Raw genomic sequence first — 18,366 nt, forward strand, 5'->3', positions numbered from 1 at the left:
ATACTCACCCATACGGCCACTCTTGCAGTCACTCAGTCACACATACAGTAACTTATACTCCAACACTCGCCTATACTGCCTTTCACATATGCAGTTACTCACCCATAGCACTGACATATTCATTCACTCACTGACACAGCCATACATACACTCACTCATCCATACAGCCCGCCACATACACACTCACAGCCCATACAGCCACTGACTTACCCACTAGCTCATCACCCACCCACATAGGCACTCATAGAAGTACTTAGAGAACCAACCACTCACCCATACAGAAACTCACATACCTACTCACAAACACATGTAGCCACTTAGACACCAACTGACAGATACAGACTTTCACACAAGTCACTCAATCATACATTCACTGAGATGCTTAATTATTCACTTATACAGTTACTCATGCACCCACTGAATCATCCAGTCAGACACTCATACACCAACTGATTCACCAATACACCTTGGTATATATATTTAACACTCATAAACCTTTTAGAAACATTATTAGCCACGGGATGATGTCACCAGTGATGCCCTTTGAGATGTCATCAGTGATGTCACTGACCATGTCATGAGTGATGTAATATGTGAGACATAAGAAGAGCATTGCGGGGGCGCGAGTTATAGTTAACTCAGATAAACCAGAGCTGAATGTCTCTGGTTTTGTATGAGTGAAATGTCAGCCTAAATATAACATTCCTGAAACCTTTGATTTTTGTCTGTGAATATCTAAGCTTTTTTTGAAATGTTAATTCCTAACTATAACGTCCCTGAAACCTTTGTTTTTTTAGTGATTTTCTATATAGATATAGATATACATATATATAGACATAGACTAGATATATATATATATAGATTAGATAGAGATATATAGATTAGATATAGATATATATGGATATAGACAGATATAGATATATATGGATATAGACAGATATATAGCCTCTTTTCGCATCTCCTTTACTGGTACTCTTCTTGCGACAACTGACTCAAACAATTGAAAACCAAAATGTAAGTCTCTATAACAGAGGTCTGCAAACTGTGGGGTGTGTCCACCTGGTGGGCAATGGATACATTTCGGGGAGTAGTGGGGGTGAATGCTTCATGAATTATTTGTAAATGAAGATAGCCTGGAAATGCAATGTTGTTTAATTGGTGCACTTACAGGCTGTCTTCATTTACATAAAGTACGTGAACTGCGGTCCTGAGTGCCATGGGGCAAGGTCAATAAGGGGGGTCAAAGGATCAAAGAAGTGGTTAAAAATAACAACATATTCTGTATATTTGTATGTTTTCACTTTCTTGTACCACTTATAAAATTAGAGGCGCATGTTAAAGGAAAAATAGATTCAAGTTAAAGGAATGGGTGGGAAATTTACCATTTTAGCCTGTGAGATCTCATTTGGATAATGTGTTCTCTGCAGAGTACCGCTGTGTGAAAAAGCAGTCACAGGAAGTAATCCTAATTGCGCAGTGGAAAATAGTGGCTGTGTTTTTATAGTGCTTTGAAGTTCCAGCAGCAACTAAAAGCACTATGAATGCCAGTCATTATTGATATCTATATACATATTAATAATTACACCTTAGCATATTTTTATACTTGTCCATTAAAAGGACACAGTGCAGGACTCACCTGGTAACACCGTCACATTACATCTCAAGAAGAATAAATATTTGTCACTGTGGAGCTCCAAGTAACTCCACCAGTTAAAGTTTATACTGGCTCCTAAGCAGTCTTTATATTTGGTGAAAGCCAATTTCACACATTTGCCTTTCAGGTAGAAGAGATGAGATTTTCTGTTTTATACAAAGGAGCAGAAAGCCTGCTTTGTGTCTCAGGCCTAGGAGTGATGGCCCAGTAGAGTGGGCAGAGCTTTCATCTTGTTTTGCAGAGTTGTAGGTATGATTGGTGTGGTGGTGCTCAGTGGTATGAAGGGCCAGATAAACCCCATGTCTGTTTTACTATTCTTACTAATTTGCATAGGGCCCAGTGGCCACTTGGTCTGGCAGTGCTGCTATGGGCCTCTGAGTAATGGTATATAGGTGGGGAAAATTGTAGCAGAGGAGACACCTTACTCTGGGCATCAGAGAGATGCGAGTGACTATGGTGGGGCAAAATGGGAGCTCATATTTTTAACAAAAGGCAGAGGAGATATCCCGCTTGGTGAGGCAGTGGTTATCATCGGTGAAGCAGGTGCAGCAGCACTGGGGCCCAGGGGCCCAGGTGTCTGAGGGTCCCACTGTATTATAATGATGTCTTTATTAAAAAAAATATCTGGGGGCTAATTTCCCTGCTAGCATTAGGGCCAAGGCCAACTTTGCTGCAAAAAGAGGGGCACCACATGGGGGCTCATGTTTTTTTTCTGAAAGGGAGGAAATGTGACCTAATTGTGAGAGTTGCTGGCTTTGGAATTGGGGAACTAGGTTCAAGTGCCAACATTCGCTCAACATCCTGTGATTCTTGGCAAATCACTTAATTTTGCTGAACCGTAAAAGATCTTACCTTGTGTAATGTAATTGGTGTAGTTGCATAGGGGCTGAGGAGTGTTTCAGGCTCACAATTATCCAATTATGGGGAGTAGAGTTTTTTGGTTATTTCATGTTTTGTTTTATGCATTAGCTCTTTTATAAGTTTCACATTTATTGTGGATTATACTGCATAGAAAATATCTTCAGGAAATGACCTCATAAACTCCTCCCCCTGTGCTCAGCCCTGCCCCTCCCCCAGTCCTCGTCATAAAGGTTTAGAGGGGGATAATGGCTTCAAAACATGTAATTTGTGGGGTCTTAGAACAAAATGGTTTGAAGATCTCTGCTTAGAACATATGAATATGAATGCACGGTTTTAAAATTCTTCCTTACTGAGATACAATATTAACAATTAATCTTTTTCTCCTAAATACTTCTTACTGTCCTTCTCTTGTTGCTGAAGAACACTGGAAATTCTACCCAAGTTTGCCTTTCACTGAGACACTGCTCACAGCAACTCTCCTTAGCAAGGCTGGTCAAACTGACTGGGACGCTAATCCCTTAAAATGGGAAGTGTTCCTGGAGTGCACACTAAAAGCTCCAGTGCCGAGCTCAAAATTTCAGAATTGCAGACCCAAAATATTTCTTCTAAGGGAGTGTGCTTGATAAAAGCTAGAATACTCACTTTTGAAACAGGTGAAGAGTTCAGTATCAGTAGCGTGCAGGCGCATTGTAGGAATCACTGCGAGGCCAAGTAAAAAGACTAGAGCATCAAATAAGACCATTGCTGACGGTCACCATTCCAGGCCTTCTCTATAATCGTGGACACCAGCATTTCCAGCAAGGATACAGGATGAATCTGGGTGTCGTTTTAAGTTCAGGTGAGCATTTTAGAAGGCTGCAGCGGTTTTCCTGACACTATGGCTTCATAGGCATACGATTAGGAAAAGTAGCTCAAAAGCACTTTAAGCCGAGCAATGGACAATTGTAAACCTCAGTAGAATAAAACAACTTGAAATGTCTTTCATCACTAAGGCTGGGTAGAACTCACAGAGTTTCACCCCACAGAATTCCGCAAAGTTACATAAAAACTCTGCAAGCCAATGGGCAGAAAACATGCACGTTGTGCTGCATTTGGCACATGTAGCGTGAGAGACACTGAAAAATCACCTTTTAAATGTGTGACTTTAGGAAGTGCGCTCTACAAAAGTCTTGTGTTTGATATAGGAAACTATAATGCTACTCCATCTACAACAAGATTCTAGGCAACATATAAGGTACACATGACATCTGACTTGCCTCTGAGTTCACTAGTATATTGTCGTGAGGGCAGAAGTTCATATTTTGGAACTATTACTTTTAGTAACTGCCTCTCAATGCAATGATATAATTTGAAGTACTAGGGTGAAATGCTTTTGCATCCAACAAAATGATTGATGAAAGGATTACAATTGTTGTTACATGATGTGTGTTGCATAACTTACATGCCTAGTATTTTCATGTATCGGATTGTGCACAGGGCTCTTAGGGACACGCGTATCAACATTTGTAATAGCGATTACCTAATTGTGATTTTCTGCGAATCGCAATTAGGTAATCGCTATTACAAATGTGTGACACTCCAAGAGTTTCATATAGCGATTCATAGGGGGTCGCAAATTGACCTACCGCATTAATATTAATGAGGTAGGTCGATATCCTGTCCATGATTGCTTTTAAATAGAGCAATTTAAAAAACAAAAAATGCAGCCCGTTTTCCTTAAAGAAAAACGGGTTGCGTTTAGAAAAAAAAATGAATTGTTCACTTTTCATTTTTTAAGAGCAGGCAATGATCCGTGGGACCACTGCCTGCTCTTAAAAAAAGTTTTTGCATAGATCCACGAAGGGGAAAGGGTCCCTTAAGGACCCCTTCCTATTTGTGAATAGGTTTGGTGGAAAATGCAAATGTTTTGCGACCGCATTCACGGTCACAATACATTCATACATATTGCAGTGATTCGGTAGTTGGAAGGGACACCCTAAACATGCCCCTTCCAAATACCGAATCACAAACCCATTTTGCAGGTTACAGAATGACAAACTAGGGTTTGGTACATGTGAAAAGCATTTTTTGTGTTCGCAAAAATGCTTGATATATGTGGCCCCTTTAGCCAAGCTAGATTCTGGACTTGGTTTTGGCACCAACTCTCCCTTTTAATTTGTTGGCTTGCCCAACTCTAACCAGCCAGCAGCAACAATGACTTGATGTCACATCAAGTCACTGTTTCAGCAAACTGTCACTGTCAGGTCATGCCCCATTAATTTAATAGGGAGTGGGCCACACGACTACCTCCCCTGAAGCAACATCCATAGATGGAGGAAAAGAAACATGCAACCCCATCTGCACTGGAGCAGCACAAAGTGTAGGATCATGATTTGTCCTATGGTCCATTTCTCACTGCTAAGCTGTCCCCAGTGAAGGTGCAGGTGCGCACTTGCTCTGGGTAAGCAAATTATATTTCTGTTATGAGGGGCATGGTCAGTGTCTGCACCAGGCATGATGACATACACCCGGCATAGTGTAATACAACTGTTGGTAGGAGAGAACCACAAATTTGCAAAATGTGTTTTTTAAAACTAACATGAATCATGTTCATAAACCACTTTTTCAAATTAAACTTCAACTGTAATTTTTTGACATTTCACATAAGGATATTGTAATATTTCAAGAAAAATATGCCTTTGCACTTTCTTGGAACAGTCTGGATTATAATTTATTGAAATACACCTGTTTTTGATTTACTGTCACAAACTCCTTAAAGTTGAGTGCTTTAGCAGTGGAAGAGGAGATCGCTATGGAAATGGCGATTGAACATAAGCAAAGCCTGTAGACAAAAGGGCTGGCATGGTAGGATATTCACCTAAATCTTAAAAACATATTCATGGACTGTACATGTTCAACCTCTCTGCCTTTTTCATATCCAGATAACTGCAGTGTCCAGATGCAAACAATGTGGTCTTTGCATTTACAGCCTTGGCCATCATCAAGTCAGCACCATTTGTCTCCTCTTATTAGGTTGAACAATCAAAGACGAGATGTGGGTTGTAGTTAAGTGCTTCGCAATGCAACTGAGCATGGGAATGCTGATTAGCAGCCTTGGCTGACAAATAACCACAGTGGTGGAAACATTATCCTTTTCTCAGGGATGAAACATCAACAGATCGTCAGGTGGTAATGATTCTACAACCGCAGAGTCGAAAATCAATTGAATCGAAGCCGACCACCAAAGAGTTGGTAGAGTGCTTGAAGCTTTTATTACCACAGTGTATGTTGAATGTGTATGTGAAATCTCAAAAAATGTAACAAAAGTGGGATTCATGAATAAATACTCATTGAGTTCAGGTTTTTGTTGTATGTAGTTCACAACATGTATTTTATAGGTAACTAAGTGACTGTGAATGATCTTGCTACCTCCTGCTCTTCCCATTCCTTTTATGATTGTTATGAGAGAACAACGTGCTTCTGGCAGAATTAAACACTTTCAGGTACATGCATCATCCATTTTTGCAAGGCCAAACGGTGCGATTCACAAAAATCATCGGTTTGGGCCCTCAAAAAGAGCTTCTCCGATGCATTAACCTGTCAGCCCTTCGCAATTTAAGAAATCACAAATTATTGAGATGTCTTAAATTGCGATTGCATTTAAGGAATTGCAAATTGCGATTCCTTAAATGCAATGCATGACGGAATCGCAAATTGCGATTTTGCTAATAGGGGGTGCAAATTACCATCAATTTGTACTTGATGGTAATTTGCAAAAACTTTGAAAAATGCACTAAGGTGCATTTTTCAAAGTTGTAGGTTACACACACACATGCCCTTGGGGCATATGTGTGCGCAACATGTGTGCACGGATCAATTTCAGGGGTGCAACAGGTGTCCTTTGACACACTTGCAATCTCCCATTCATTCCTGTGAGCCTGTAGGCCCATAGGAATGAATGGGAAGGCATTCCTTAATTGCGACCCACAATTTGCGAGTAGCAATTAAGGAATGTTTAGGAATCGCTAATTTTATAGCGATTCCTACATGTATAGGCTTTTGCAATTCCTTAATTGCGATTCCTTAATAATCACAATTAAGGAATCGCAAAAGCCTACATTGATGCACGTACCTGTTTGGTTTTATTCACAAAAGCAACTTTGTAGTATGTAAAGTTGTACTCCATTATTACTACTTGCTGCTCTACGAAATTCAGTTAAAAAACTTACAGTTGGGGATCTCGACCTCCTCCTCTCCTGTCTTTTCCGTGAGGAGTTTTATAAGTAAATGTGGACGGCACAAGGGGAAATGGAGACAAAATAGGGAATGATTGCTAGTAACTAGCAGGGGTATAGGGAAATTTAAGGAGATGTTTAGGGAGGAACATGCTAATACAAATCCCACACCCACATAAGAGTAAGATATACGCAATTCAAAAAATAAAATTCTAATTCTACTGCAGCCCTAATAGAGACAAAACAGACTTAAATGCACTTCAATCCAACCTTGAAATAAGTCAAGCATCACACATGGCCAGCCATTGGTACTGCAACCTACTCCCATAGAAAGTAATGTAGCACATGTAGCGTGAGAGGCGCTGAAAAATCACCTTTAAATGTGTGAGTGTAGGAAGTGCGCTCTACAAAAGTCTTGTGTTTGATATAGGAAACTTTAATGCTACTCCTTCTACAACAAGATTCTAGGCAACATATAAGGTACACATGACATATGACTTGCCTCTGAGTTCACTAGTATATTGTCGTCAGGGCAGGATTTTTCATGAATATTTCTAAGTTCATATTTTAAAACTATTACTTTTAGTAACTGCCTCACAATGCAATGATATAATCTGAAGTACTAAGGTGAAATGCTTTTGCATCCAACAAAATGACACCTTTTTTAATTTTGAAGCAATTTTTGTTACATGATGTGTGTTGCATGACTTACACGCCTAGCATTTTCATGTATCGTTTTGCGCATAGGTCTTTTAGGGGCACGCGTATCAAAATTTGTAATAGCGATTACCTAATTGTGATTTTCAGCGAATCTCAATTAGGTAATCGCTATTACAAATGTATGATACTCCAAGAGTTCCATATAGCGATTCATAGGGGGTCGCAACTTGAGCTACCTCATAAATATTAATGAGATAGGTCGCAATTTGCAATCCCCTAGGAATCGCGGTGATGGTGGTCAGCTGGGGTCAGCATACCACCATGTCCATGATTGCTTTAAAATAAAGCAAATTGTTTGTTAAATGCAGCCCGTTTTCCTTAAAGGAAAATGGGTTCTGTTTAGAAAAAAAAAATGAATTGTTCACTTTTCATTTTTTGAGAGCAGGCAATGATCCGTGGGACCACTGCCTGCTCTTAAAAAAAGTTTTTGCATATATCCACAAAGGGGAAGGGGTCCCTTGAAGACCCCTTCCAATTTGTGAATAGGTATGGTGGAAAATGCAAATGTTTTGCGACCACATTCATGGTCACAAGACATTCATACATACGGCAGTGATTAGGTAGTTAGAAGGGATACCCTAAACATGCCCCTTCCAAATAACGAATCGCGAACCCATTTTGCAATTCAGTAACAGGTTACAGAAAGACAAAATAGGGTTTGGTACAAATGAAAAGCATTTTTTATGTTCGCAAAAATGCTTGATACATGTGGCCCCTAGAGCCAAGCTAGACTCTAGGCTTGGTTTTAGCCCAACTCTTCCCTTTTAATTTATTGGCTTACCCAACTCTAAACAGCCTACAGCAACAGTGACTTGATGTCACATCATGTCACTGTTGCAGCAAACTGTCACTGTCAGGTCAAGACCCATTAATTTAATAGGGAGTGGGCCACCCCATAACCTCCCCTGAAGCAACATCCCTGCATTTTGAGCTCTGCTGTCAGCAGCACATGCACTAACATGAAGCTATTTCGATTTAATGTATGATCTATTGATGGAGGAAAAGAAACACACAGACCCCATCTGCACTGGAGCAGCACAAAGTGTAGGATCATGATTTGTCCTATGGTCAATGTGCAATTTGCAAGTACCAATAGATACTCGCAAATTGCGCATGCAATTACAAGGGTGCACATTGATCCAACCTTGAAATAAGTCAAGCATCACACAAGGCCAACTATTGGTACTGCAACCTACTCCCATGGAAAGTAATGGAGCCAGGCTGAAACACTAACAACACATAGGAAATACTGTAAAAAAAATTACAGTAACATATGCTATACAATAATGCATGCAATTAATACTTATTTTTTTGTAAATGTAATAATGCATGTACATAAAAATAAAGTAAATCAATTTTAACTTAATGTCAAAAGTCTTACAAATATTATTATTAAAACTAAGTTTTCTACAAATTAAATAAAAATACAAGTGTAACTGAGGTGGGTGGCTTTAATTGTAAACTATTGCTCAAATTTATTTTTGGAAAAGAAATTTAAATTAATATACAAATTAATACAAAGCTAATTTAGGAGGTAGTGCATTGAATACTTTTCTCTAAATTGCCAATGCTAACTATTGTTTGTTTAAAGTTGTGTTACATTTCTATTTTCCATTAAATCAATTAAAAAAAATAAATAATAATAATCAGATACCCATATATTTTCATGTAGGGAGAGCTTCACGCAGGTGGTGGAGAGCTCCACAAAAAGATGGGGGGTTACTAATAGTAACTTTACACCTATAAATTCAGTTGCATGGTCCCCCCTTCGTTTGGGGGAGAGGAACTCTTTAAGTTTCCAACGTGGGCAAAAACTCAACTCGAACTCAAGAGTTTTTGCACCTAGGCTTAAGAATACATCTACACATAAGTAGATCGACACATACAAACATACCTTTGTGAATTGGGCCAAAGCACCTCTTTTCCAATCAAGGATAGAAACACATGAGGTTGGTTTTCCTTTCAGCACTGCTCATTGTGATCTTATATGCCCCTTAGAAAAGGCTTGTTGCGGTTAAGTCCCTCAATTGCAAATTGCCAGCAATGCTGGGGATCCAAAAAATTTGGAAGCTGGTTACAAGACACTTTCCTCAGTATTATAAACATTTTGAGAAATAACCACAAATTAATCAGAAGGTGTGATGGTAATTTTGTATGCCTTCAGATATTTTTCACAAATGTCTGCTGTCTTTAGCTGCCGGAGGGCAGTTGGATAGAAAAATAGTGGTAACAACTTAACCATCAGTAATATTATATTTTTCTACATTGACATCTAAATACAATGGAAATGGCTGACAGCAACGGTAATACTGGTACAGTCTTTTTAGCCCCTTACCGGACATGCTCTATAACAGGCTCTAGTTGGGTATTATATGTATTATGTGGAACATTTTATCATACAGCTTAATTTTCATCAGTTTGTATGAGGACCTATGTGAAGCAACACACTCCTTGTCCAATTTATGTTTACCACAAACTATTATCTAAAGGTGTCCCTGGCATTCTGCTTCTTTTTTTGTAATTGCAGTTTATTTGACCATCAGTCCTTATAAACATCACACAATTCACATTAATACCTACCAAACAAACAAACACATGATAAATTAGAGCTACAATAAAATAATACAACTAAAATATGTATGTTATGTTCAAATGATTTGCAAAGTGCATGGCTGCCCCAACATACCATTTTAAAAAGGGGAACCTAGTACGAATAAGAATGAAATTGCCACAGATACTGAATATACTGACATTTCCAACAAGATCAGTTGCAAATGTAATTTCCTTAGATGTCCACAAAGGCAGTAAGTTAGTAACAAGCATCAGCAAAGCCTATAGGTCTAGCGTTGGTAAGCTAGAGTGATGTTTACATGTATTTTATTTCTTATTGTACGCATATGCCTGAAAGTGGCAGCCATATGCTTTCAATAAATATTTTACAATTAATTAAAAAAACAATTGCACGTGATTTTGATCGAACAGTACAGTACTGCCTGGAAGTCAGGTGTACATAAAGCAAGTACAGAAACCCTTTTAACTTTTAGATCCCATGACAAGTACACATGATTCATATTGGCAGTAAGAACAAAAGAGAGCCGAAGGCTGAAGTGGGCGTACCTAGTGTCCCATGCTGTATTCTGTGGTGGAAGCAAAATGTGAAGGACAGTCGAACAGAGCAATAAATGAAGAGGGCTGACTCAAAGCCCCTCTATGTATGTATACATGTAAGTATTTTTTAAATAATTTTTTTATAACAGAAGCTGACGAAAAATCTAACAATATCTAACAATATGTGTGGGACACACTTAAAAAATGGTGAAGTTTGTCAGCTAACTTTTAGACCATTTTTACATTCTTTAAGTGCGAACCAATAAAACCAATAAAACTTATTGTATGTCAGAGAAATGTGCAGGTGCTTCATTTGTACTTTCCTGGTTTTTATATCTTCTGAAACATCAGCACTGTTCATGCGTACTCAGCAGGACTAGATAATTTAATGTATGGAAACTTACCATCCCAGAAAGAAACAATATTACACATGACATTTTCACACCTCAATTGTTTATTTTTGCCTGCCGCCTCTACTACAGTTGTCAGAGTCGTGAATAAGATTTCTGTATGTAATCTGTATTGGGCTATTGGATTTTGTCCAGTGCAGTCTGTTGGATCAAAGATTGCACTGCATAAATAATTTCCGGACCGCATCCAGGCTAGGAAACATTTATGTTTTTCAAGCAATTAAGCACCCATGCCAGATTGCCCATAAGTGTACTGTTGTGTGGATCCCTAATGCTTATTTTTGTTGTCATAGGCAAACACGGATCAGGGTGTGCGCCATGACAAAGGCCTGTCTCATGGATTGCGGCCAAGAGTGCTACCTTCATAAGGGTGAAAGGTTACCACCTTCATCAACAGTCAAGCAGCACAAGCACCGTGGCGGCAGCATACCGTGCAGTGATCAATAGTGGACAACGGAACCCTTTTTGTTCCTAATGCACTCTTTATAGCTGTGATGTAGGTGTCAGGGTGCAATGCCATGAAATCTTGTTTTAGAATGTTCAGTCCACAGTGACACGCAGCAGAATGACGCTACAGGTAGGAGTGAACAGGTCTTTGTTAACCTGTCACTGGTGTGCGGGTTACATGCCCACTCACTTTTAAATGTTCCACTGCTGTGTTCTTTACTCACCCTTTGGTCTACATCAGTTGGATGTGAAGTGCTGCACAGCGCAGGAGTGGTGATTCTGTGCTGGTTATATGTGTGGCTGCGTATGCCTAGAGTGGCATAATACATGGAGGTAACAGTACTGAATAGTGTTGTGCTGAGTGCGAGTGTGCCTCTAATGGTACATTACATGTAGGGTCCTGGGTTCTATTTTGGGAAACCCAGGCCAGCAAGGTGAAGATGTGACAATTTAGAGGAACCCCCCCCCCCCCCCCCCCAGACAGATTTGTGTATTGCTGCATTCTTATGAGCTGGGTAGGACACACTGGAGAAGGTAGAGAGAGATTCACCATGTACAATTCAAAGGGCACTCTTTAATTCAATCAATCAATGAATCAATCACATTTATAGAGCGCGCTACTCACCCGTGAGGGTCTCAAGGCGCTGAAGGGAGGGGGGGGTGCTGCTACTGCTCGAAAAGCCAGGTCTTGAGGTGTTCCCTGAAAGTGAGATGGTCCTGGGTCAGTCGTAGGTGTGCGGGCAGGGAGTTCCATGTCTTGGCTGCCAGGTAGGAGAACGATCTTCCTCCGGTGGTGGTTCTCTGAATCCGTGGGACGGTGGCGAGGGCGAGGCTGGCAGAGCGGAGCTGGCGGGTGGGGGTGTAGAACGAGAGGCGGTTGTTGAGGTATTCTGGGCCCATGTTGTGGAGTGCTTTGTGTGCTTGGGTGAGCAGCCTGAACGTGATCCTCTTGTTGATGGGGAGCCAGTGCAGGTTCCTCAGGTGGGCAGATATGTGGCTGTGGCGAGGGATGTCGAGGATGAGCCGTGCGGAGGCGTTCTGTATGCGCTGGAGACGTTTCTGGAGTTTGGCTGTGGTTCCTGCGTATAGGGCATTCCCGTAGTCCAGACGGCTGGTGATGAGGGCTTGGGTGACAGTCTTTCTGGTTTCGGTGGGGATCCACTGGAAGATCTTTTTGGAGCATTTGCAGGGTGTTGAAGCATGCGGATGAGACGGCGTTGACTTGCTTGGTCATCGTGAGGGAGGAGTCCAGGATGAATCCCAGGTTGCGTGCGTGGTCCGTGGGTGTAGGTGCGGTGCCCAGTGCTCTGGGCCACCAGGAGTTGTCCCAGGCGGATGGGGGTTGTCCGAGGATTAAGACCTCCGTTTTGTCCGAGTTGAGCTTCAGACGGCTGTGCTTCATCCATTCAGCGACATCTTTCATTCCTTCCTGGAGGTTGGTTTTGGCGGTGGCTGGGTCTTTGGTGAGGGAGAGTACCAGTTGGGTGTCGTCGGCGTAAGAGATGATGTTGATGTTGTGTTTGCATGCGTAGGCGGCGAGGGGGCTTATGTAGATATTGAAGAGGGTTGGGCTGAGCGAGGAGCCTTGGGGTACGCCGCAGATGATCTCGGTGGCCGCGGAGCTGAAGGGGGGAGGTGTACTCTCTGGGTTCTGCTGGAGAGGAATGAGGTGATCCAGTCCAGGGCCTTTCCTTGGATCCCGGTATTGTAGAGGCGAGTTATTAGGGTGCAGTGGCAGACGGTATCAAAGGCTGCCAGAGGATGAGAGCGGTTGTTTCTCCGTTGTCCATCAGGGTCCTGATGCCATCGGTGGCTGCGATGAGGGCGGTCTCGGTGCTGTGGTTGGCTCGAAAATCGGACTGGGATGGGTCGAGCGAGTTGTTTACTTCGATAAATGTAGTCAGCTGTTTATTGACGGTCTTCTCGATTACTTTAGCCGGGAAGGGGAGGAGGGAGATGGGGCGGAAGTTCTTGAGGTCTTTGGGGTCCGCTGTGGGTTTCTTCAGAAGGGTGTTGATCTCTGCGTGTTTCCAGCTCTCAGGGAAGGTGGCTGACGTGAAGGAGCTGTTTATGAGATTCCGGAGGTGGGGTGCGATGGTGGTGTCGGCTTTGTTGAGATATGATGAGGGCATGGGTCGGAGGGGGAGCCAAAGGGGATAGTGTTCATGACGTGGGTGGTGTCTTCAGTGCTGATGGGGGTCCATGCGCTGAGGGTGGTGGTGGTGGTCGTAGGTTTGGCGGCTGGAAGCGGAGTCTGGGGTCCGAAGCTGTCATGTATATCTATGATCTTGCAGTGAAAAAACGTGGCGAGGGAGTTGCAGAGGTCTTGCGATGGTGTGATGTCGTTGTTGCTGGCGCTGGGGTTGGAGAGCTCTTTGACGATGCTGTTGTTGGTGTTGTTGTCCAGCCGCTCTTTGAATTATGTCCTTTTGGTGGTGCGGGTCATCTGGTGGTAGTCGCGGGTGGCGCTCTTGAGGGCTGTCATGTTTTCTGCTGTCCGTTCGTTGCGCCAGGTATTTTCGAGGGTTCTGCAGGTTTTCTTTGCGACTTTGAGGACGTCTGTGAACCACGAGGTCTTTCTGTTGCCGGTCTTGCCTGAGGGGTTCTTGAGTGGAGCGAGGTCGTCGGTGCAGTTGGTGATCCACTGTGCGAGATTATGTGCTGCGTTGTTGGTGTCAGGGGTGTTGACAGGTGGGTTCTTGCTCAGTGATGTGGTTAGTTGGTCTGTGGTGACTTTGCTCCAGCATCTGCGGGGGATCTGTTGCGTGTGGTGGTGGGATGTGGTCTTCTTGACGGTGAAGTGAATGCAGCTGTGGTCGGTCCAGTGTAGTCCGGTGGAGTGGCTGAAGTAGACGTGGTTGCTGGCGGAGAAGATGGGGTCGAGTGTGTGGCCAGCGCGGTGGGTGGGCGTGTCCACCAGTTGCTTAAGTCCGAGGTTGGCGAGGTTGGCGAGCAGGGTGGTGGTGTTGCTGTCGTTTTTTTCCAGGTGGAAGTTTAGGTCCCCTAGGAGGATGTATTCTGGTGAGGCCACGGCGTGCGGGCTGATAAAGTCGGCGATGGTTCGCTGAATTGTGTGCGCGGGCCCGGGGGTCTGTAGATGAGTGTTCCTCTGAGGGTGGTCTGGGGGTTGGTGTGGATCTGGAAGTGTAGGTGTTCGGTGGTGGTGAGATTATCTTCGGTGTTGGTCGTGATGCTGATGGTGTTCCTGTAGATGATGGCGATTCCTCCTCCAGTTTGGCGCGGTCCTTCCGGGTGATCTTGTAGCTATGGCGATGTCGGGGGCTGAGGAGGCGTTCATCCAGGTTTCTGTGAGGAAGGCGACGTCTGGTGCTGGCGTATCAAGGAGGTCCCAGAGTTCGACAGCGTGCTTGTGGACGGAGCGGGTGTTGAGAAGGACGCACTTGAGGTGGTTGTTGTTTGGTTCGGCGGGTGGGGGGCAGGTTCGGAGGCAGGTGAATTTGCAGGCTTGACAGGTGAAGGGTCCGTGAGTGCGTTTCGGGGCGGCTTGGTAGCAGGCTGGTGGTCGTCCGGTGTTGAGTGCGTTGAGGGCGGCGGAGTCGTATCTCAGTCAAGTTCTCTGGTTTCGGCGGGGTCCAGGGGTTCTGGCGTTGGGCGCGGTCCAGGCGCGGCCTCCATATGAGGGGCAGAGGGGCGGAGGAGCAGCTGGGAGGTGGGAGTGGGAGTGGGGTGGCCAATGGGAGTGAAGGGGGCGGGCCGCAGGGACTCAGTGGCAGGAGAAAGCGGCGGGAAAAACGGCGGGAGAAAATGGCGAGGGTCACGGAGGGAGGGGGATAACAGAAAAAAAGGGGGCACAATGTGAAAAAGAAGGGTAAGAGCACAGGGGTACAGAAAGTAAGAAGGGATTAGGGGTACAACAAAAATACAATCAGGTAGAAGCAAACGCGGCAAAAACGGAGGTAACCAGGCAACACAGCACACAGCCGGGATGCAGGCGGCTGACACGGGTGTAGGCAGCGGATCCGATCACACAGGGGGCTGCGTGGCGGTGAGGGGAGCGACCTGCCTGGGATCAGTCAAAGCTCACAAAGAAGGGGCCTGGACAAATCTCAGGAAGGAGATTGGGAAGATTAGGAAATCATAAACAGTAGGATTGGGAACATGGAATAAACCTTTTGATGCACATATCTCTATGGCTGACATCCAGGTGTGAACTCTAGTAACTCCCATGGCCTGTGTTGTGTCACTATCAGCTTCAGAGTCTCTCCAGCTGTGACAGATGGCGTTTCAAGATGAAGAGGGAGAGGAGAAGTGTGCACTTCAAAAGAAGCAAAACCGCAATATAAAACTTCAAGGACACAGACTCTAAATCACATTTGGTGTCTACTTATGCACCATAAGATGGGGAGGTTGAGAGGCCAAAAATGTGTCATCTGCCAAGCAGCCAGACGGGCTGTGTGAGGTAGTGAAGCTCTGGAAGACTTCTGACTGTGAGCAAGGCCTACTAGTCTATTTATTGGGTGAGTGAACATCATCCAGGGAAACCTAGACCATCTGCTCTGGGGCCTGGAGCACAAGCGCCTGCCTGTTTTGCCAAGACCATTGTGTCCTTCGATGAAGAGGTGAGAGTTGAAGGGGACGAGGTCCAGTGGGGAACTCGATCAAGTGGACTCCCGGTGCGATGTATGAGGAGATGGCTGCTGCACCAATCAGGTCATTGCCCATGTGCAGATTCAAGTTTCTGTACCTCATATGCAGTGTGAGGAATGTATAAACCTGTGGCAACCCCGTATGCTAGGAGTGGTCACCGTAGAAGATACTGTTGGATAACGAGGGCAGAAGCATGTTCAGAACCTTAGCGGTGACACCATATGCTAGAAGTATGGACTAATGTGTGGTGAGAGCCAGCGCCTTGGTTGGTAGGTTGGTAGTGTTACAACAACCCTGTATGGCAGGAAGTGCTGCTGGTATCAAGAGTGATGTGAGGATCAGGCCACCGCCCAAGCAATAATTGTAAGGTTTTACATTGTTCAAAGTACTCCAAACCTCTCAAAAGAGATCAGAGGAAGACAAACAAGAGAGAAGCCCTGAGCTGTTTTCTCATGCAGTGCCAGAAACAAGTCAATTAGGTTGACTGAGCCACAGTGGCACAAGGCATATATCAGTTTTAGCTCAGGCATTCATAAGTGCCACTTACAGAAACCAGAGATAATATCACATCATAGATATCCAGATTAACTTTCTCACTCCCAGACCATTCCAGTAACAACCCCTTCTAATGGTAGCACCTGTTTCTATCTTTAATATGTTATTCATTGTAATACTTCTTCACCTTAAGATCTGAGGTTTTAGACCCTCTTTGGTCACTACTTTCTACCATTTGAGAGGACAATGTTCCATACATCTTTTAGGGAGAGAACTGGTCAGAAGAAACTGCTTTTGTTAATAAAATGTCTGTGCATCTCCGCTTAACCTACAGCAGTGCCTCTCATGCATGTTTATTTTTCATCATGCCATATATTCTTCACTGTGAATAGACTTTGAGTCAGTCTGTAATCTTGGAACAAGCTTCTAGCATCAATTGTAACCTGTTGCCAATTAAGTGAAAGAAGCTCAAAAATTCTCTTCAGTGTGATATTAGTTTATGTGAATGACTTCTCTCTACAGTATGCTAATATGGTGAAGCTGTGGCTGGGCCTTGAACCTGAGCCGAATAAAAATGAGCATTATGAGATTTAGACAGTTTACCTCTTTTTTTGCTACCTTATTTTATAGGTAATTAACCAGGAATGAATCTACTCTTACATTTTCAACTATCATGAGATGAATATTGGAATACTCAAATACTTTACAGGTGATCCAGTTGATATCAACTGTATTCTTTTTCAGTCATCCCTAATATATGTGGAAATAGCCGAGAAGGGTGTAATTTTGGATATTCCACCAATGACTGCCTTTTTAGGCAATGTGTATTCCTGAAGGCATACGTTAAGAGAACAAGTATTTGCCTCACAGACCAGATCTTGGAATGACAGGCGAAGATCACACATATTTCTAAGATTGGCTTGAATGCAATTTTAGACTTTTCATAAATACAAATCACATATTTTGGATGGGTAATAGACAGACAAACTCTTCCATCTTCAGCAGTCCGCATCAGCCACAGACAATTTTATAGTAATTGTAGTTTATTCAATCAATTTATGATAATTCACATAAAAAAGCAAAACAGCTCATATTATACCATAAAAGTTTAGAAAAATAAAAGCTAAATGTTAATAAAAGAACATAATAAAAAGAACAGAGTTACAGTCTTGATTAAAAGATGAAATATGGAGTATTTAATAAATTCAATTGGTTACAAAGTCGGCAAGGATTCATATGAATTCCATCACAAGGAGTCTCCAGTTGTGTGGGAGCTAATACAGTCATTTTTACAGATATCTTTGGAGGGGCCACTACTCACAACAATCATTGCACATATTGGTTCTTAGATGGTAGATAACAGATTAATCCTAATGCACCAAGCATAAAGCAGATATCTCATTATTGTAAACACAAGACATTTAGTTGTGTCAGATCTAAACTCACTTAAGGCCTCTCTGGATCATTTGAAGGACAAGAGATGGCATGCAGGAGTTATCCACCTTTTTCTAGGGTGTGCATTAAAGGCACAAATAAACAGAAAATGTTCACTTGATTCTGAACTTAAGCTACACAAGTGGCACAGTGGGGATACAGTTGCACTTTTCTATTTACTTTTGGTAGCATTCAGTGGCAAGACCCCAACCATGAATTGTAAGTAAAGTGGACATACATGAGAAGGTTCAATTTCATCCATAAAAATGTCGAACTAAAAACTATTTTTAAAATCTAGAAATCTATCAGTTAATGTGCCTGGAATCGCATTGTTCAAATATGCAAGCTCAGCATAGCCCCAAAATCTTTTTTTAGCTGGAGGGGACTTTTATCGGTCAAGGATTTTGGTTCTTGT

Source organism: Triturus cristatus, chromosome 2_2 (assembly GCF_964204655.1).
Source record: "Triturus cristatus chromosome 2_2, aTriCri1.1, whole genome shotgun sequence".
Taxonomy (NCBI): domain Eukaryota; kingdom Metazoa; phylum Chordata; class Amphibia; order Caudata; family Salamandridae; genus Triturus; species Triturus cristatus.